Source organism: Diadema setosum, chromosome 11 (assembly GCF_964275005.1).
Source record: "Diadema setosum chromosome 11, eeDiaSeto1, whole genome shotgun sequence".
In the NCBI taxonomy this organism is placed as follows: Eukaryota; Metazoa; Echinodermata; class Echinoidea; order Diadematoida; family Diadematidae; genus Diadema; species Diadema setosum.
In genome coordinates, this window is record NC_092695.1 from 2787884 (window position 1) to 2793209 (window position 5326).

Consider the following 5326-nt stretch of genomic DNA (forward strand, 5'->3'; position numbering starts at 1 on the left):
AACTCATACATTGATTATACATGCCAAGATTCATTAGGATACCTCAAACGGTTTTTTAGTTACGCTGTCCACAAAATTGATTACGGACGGAAGGACGAACGGACGGACGGACAACCCGAAAACCTAATGCCTCCGGCGACACTACGTTGCGGAGGCATAAATCAAGCTGCATTCCGTCTTCAGTCTATACTGGTATCTCATTTTTTTTTTTTTTTTTTAATGACGTTAGGTAGGTTTTTCTAGCAATGTAACATTTACAATGTAATCATGTTAAAGAAGGAAATAGTTTCGTAGAATGGTAGCTGACTCATACCAGGCATTGGGGTGGAGAGTTGAACAGCTGGAATCTGTGGACGATCGGACGTCATCATAACTTGCTGAGCTTGATCTGGCCGGACCAATAGTATTGGATGCCCATTAGGTGTACCAATTTGGCTTTGTCCTTGCCCAGCCCCAGTTTGTTGAAGAACCACAAACTGTCCACCGGAATTGGACCCCCCTTGCTTTGGCTGGGCTAAAACAATCAAGTCAATACCTTTAAAAGAATACTTGTTTGAAAGAGACGAATATTTTGTTTCAGTGTATATCATACAAAATGCTATTTCCAGCCATTAAAGGGGAAATGCAGAATAAAATGAAAGTCAAAGTGAATTCTAAAAGAAAGCAAAATAAATTTCGGAAAATGCAAATATTGCCCTTTTGAAATATTATGCCTTTAAAATGGGCTCAATGAAGCAGTTAATTGACAAAAACACAAAATGCATCTTATACCACTAAGTTGTTAATGTTAATGAAATAATACAATTTTTTTCGAGAAAAACAAAAACATATAAACAGATATACCTACACTTCCATGACCAGTTTTTCATGCACATTCCATACATACCTGTAAACACCATTATATATATATATATATTATATACATATCGTTGTCAATCTCCCATAAATTTCATTTATGGTATACAGTCCTCAATTTACACATTACTACGCCATCTGTATTATATTGTGGAGTAGTCCTGAGGCCACAGATCCATGAGAAGGTATTGAAAAACATTGTCAAACCTTAAGGGGAATCGAAAAATTATCCTTTGGAAGGAACTCCCCCTTCAGATACCTCGTTTTTAGACGTATATTTGCCTTATGGACCCCTTTATATATAAATGGCTTCAAAATTTTTAGTACACATAGCAGCATTATCTGCAACATTTGTATGTTGTTGTGGGTTGTTTTTTTTTTCAGTGAAAAAAATACAAAGCTTTAGAGTCGGTAAAATTTTACGATTTATTTTCGATGGGCCATGTAGGGTTACATTTTATTTCAGGTCAAATAAAGATTATATCTTGATAAAACTGGTTGCTATTAGCTTACACACTGGCAGTCGAACGTATATTAATGTTACGTCAATGTATTTTTATCTTGTTTCATTATCAAAGTCTAAAGACAGAATAAAAAAGTAAAAGAAATGTCTTTGAGTAGACAAACTTACCTAGGATGTGTGCCAAGTCCATGCACAGGGAAAAAAAAAAATATGAGCACAGAGGAGCAAAACAAATTCAAACAATACTATATTCTCATAGTTCAATAATAGGGGATATGAATATAAACCCTCACATTTCCCAGTTATGATATTATTTCTAGGCTCTTCGCTCGGGATAAATTAATGAAAAGTGGTTAAAGATATCAATAATTTGAAGCTCACCTACAACGTATGCTTGTCCTGCCTGATGAACGCCTTGGATGTTTCCCATTTGTATAGCAGTTCCCATCTGTAGATCCAATGATAGAGCAGTTAGTGCGTATCTTAAATATCTTATATTGATTGATGATAATCATATAACGTTAATGTGCGTATTTTGTACCTACAAATGTTGTTATTACTGCTGTAGTCAAATGTATAACATGTCAAATTCTAAACTGGCATGGTCCCCTTAATATCCTATATCTTGTGTCACAGCTTCCTCCGTTTTTTCCCTCTTCCTTCCCCACCTCCATCTTTTTTTTTTTTTTTTTTTAGGTTTCTCATCTCAGCCCTTCATTCTGCGATATATCATTTTACTCATCTACATATAGTATTCTGTACTTTTTGACCTTATTTAACAAGCTCTGACCTTTTAAGATTCCACAAAACATTCTATAATAGTATATATATATATATATATATATATATATATATATATATATATGAAATACCTGCTTCAATTTTGTAATACATATCAATAGTACATGTCCCCGCGAGGGTTTTGTGTTATATATTTTGTGAAATGAATTGAAATTGAAATTGATTGATTGATTGATTGATTGATTGATTGATTGATTGATTGATTATTGATTGACTGACTGAATTGAAGTTGTATGTGTCTTTATAAAGGTAGTTGAACTTGTATATAGCAAAGAGGCTTTGGAATACTTAGCTAATTGGAATAGCAATGAAAATATGACAGGTTGCCAATTTTTTTCAAATGCACAGTTGTTAGAGGCTTACATTTTTTACACGGTGCAGTAACATTTGGCATAAGCTCTGTGTAGAGAGTCAGTTTCATTCACCTTTAATTTATCAACTCCTACCTCTTAAACGAATATTCTCTTTGTCCAGACCTCTTTACTTCCATTTTATAGAGGTTCATTACGCACACACGTGCCCGTGTTTACACACACACAGATATATGATTGTATATTAAGAGTCCCTTTCCATTACTCACATGACTGTATTAGTAACAAGATTATATCCCACAGCAGCACCTATTGTTAGAGGCTTACATTTTTTACACGGTGCCGTAACATTTGGCATAAGCTGTGTGTAGAGAGTCAGTTTCATTCACCTTTAATTTATCAACTTCTACCTCTTAAACGAATATTCTCTTTGTCCAGACTTCTTTACTTCCATTTTATAGAGGTTCATTACGCACACACGTGCCCGTGTTTACACACTTGATCGTATATTAAGAGTTCCTTTCCATTACTCACATGACTGTATTAGTTTGATTATATCCCACAGTAGCACCTATTGAGAGGACAGCGAATGTGCCTTGGAAAATGTACATGTCGGCACTGATGTTGTTTAATAATGGATAGTTTCTGCGAGGTTGTGTATTTTTCTTGGATGACGTGTTATCTCTACGAGGTTTTCCTCCTATTTCCTCCATCCCTCCGCAGAATAACAAGCGTGGGAACGAAGCATTTCACAGCCTGTAATACAGCAGTTTAATGGGGGTCATCTGTAGAGCTAAATAGGCAGAAATTTCCACCCAATTAAGATTTTACCCTGGGGTTCAATAGCTGTTAAAGCATAAAACGCGGGTTTCTGAACGGACATTGCTGGATTTATCACCTTTTGGAACACAACTCTCTTACAATTTCAAAACCTAGAAAAAAAAAATCAATCAAATTTTGGTCAAATTTTCCGTGCATTTTTGTCCAATTGATGAAAGATTAATGTTGGCCCTTTTCAAAAGGAACTCTCTCTTTCTCGCTTTATTTACATGTAATATATGTATATATATATATATAATATAATTATTATACAAATAATACAATTGTTTGTGTGTTTGTGTATAAAGTCGTGTAGACCATGTGACACTCATTGTTAATTTACATGCGCATCCCCCGAGTGTAAACATGCACCAGATTTGTCAACAGAATTTTCAGTCGTTGTTTTTGCTCCCTTTCTCTATTAATCATAACCTGTTGCTTCATAGATGTCATATACGGACAGTGGAATATTACGAGTCTTATCTGAGTAATTTTCAAGTAAAAGAAAAACACAGGTTAATTTTGTCCCATTTTTTTTTTCTGTCTAGCGTGTTCATCAAAGCTATAGTGCCTACACTATACATCAAAATAATGAGATGTTGACGAGTGAAAGCCTTATAAGTAACGTTTGTTGTTGTTGTTGTTTTTTTTTGTACATCGCGTGCATATTCGATTTAGTTAAATGACGCAACACCGATCTGTACAATACTTTGTATGAAATTGAAGTGGTAAGCTATGACAGACAAGGTGTAGAATAATGTGATGACGAATTTTTCGATGTATTACGACAACGAATGGGGGATGTTTCAAACACGCAAACCTGTTGTCCGACTTCACTGTTTCCGTTACATGAACAGCAGGGGACTCTGAAGCTCGACGCAACAATAGCTGTGATGCTGACGCCAACTTCGAAGGCTGCGCAGAGTATGAGGAAGGAGTTCATCAGAATTCGAGCCACCTTAAAGGTTAAAAACAAATGTCAAACCTCAAACCACTTCAACCATTGGTGCAGTGTGGAAAAGTAGAGAATGCTGTAGAGTTTGCAACGCGAGAGAGCGATTCATTAATAAATAGATTAATAACATAAATTATTTTGTAGAGGATCGTCTCTTTCATATTATTATGTTCATAACCTATCAAGTGATGAGAAAATCTCACTGCAAAAGTTATCATCATTGTACCTCTGCATTTGAGTTCATATTTCCTATCCGAAGAAATAATAGATGAAACTAGATTTCTTTCTTTTTTTCTAAATGTACAAAATTAGGGAGAAGTCGATGATGTTTTCCTGGACGTGAGAGAAAATAATCGAAGAGGAGCTTTGTGCGCTATTGAAGAAATCTGTATCAACATGTACATTTTGATTTTACTATTGCTTATTTTTCAGTACCTCGACGCAAATTATAACTCGGTTACAATTACTCTAGGTTTTCGAATATACTTCAACTTTAACAACTCTATAATGTACTACTGGCTCAATTGACTTTATGAACCATAAGCAGCGAATAACGAAAAGCTATGCAAACAAGACCAGGTAGCAGGTCATAGTGTCATCATAGTTTAATATGGTCAAAGTATTTTATGGGCCTCCTTCGACTTCAGCTCCGAAATGTTCTGTGAATTTCAAGTGCTGAGAGTAATGACTCACGTAAGACGGACAACCATATGGTGTGTAGCTGTTAAATGGACGACAGTAATCGTAATATTCCGAAACGGCCAATGCAATATACCAGCCGAACATTCCCAACGCGAAGAGAAGAGACACAATGCTCATGCCAAGATACGCCGACATCTGTGCCGTAAAGAGTATCGAATAATTACATCAAAGTAAATGTAATGTTATGAAATAGGTCATTTCGTAAGTTCGTCAGTCAAATTGATATTGCGCTCATTCAATTTCGAAGATTGTTTTTTCCATACACGGTGGATTTGTTGTTCAAATTCATTTTTGTTCTTTATCGCTATCTTATTGACTTACTTACTTTTGCGGGACTATGTGAGATCATTGTGTGCCAGTTTGTCTTTTATTGACACATGCTCATCATTACTGGTCATTATGCAGTCAGTGTTGGGGTGT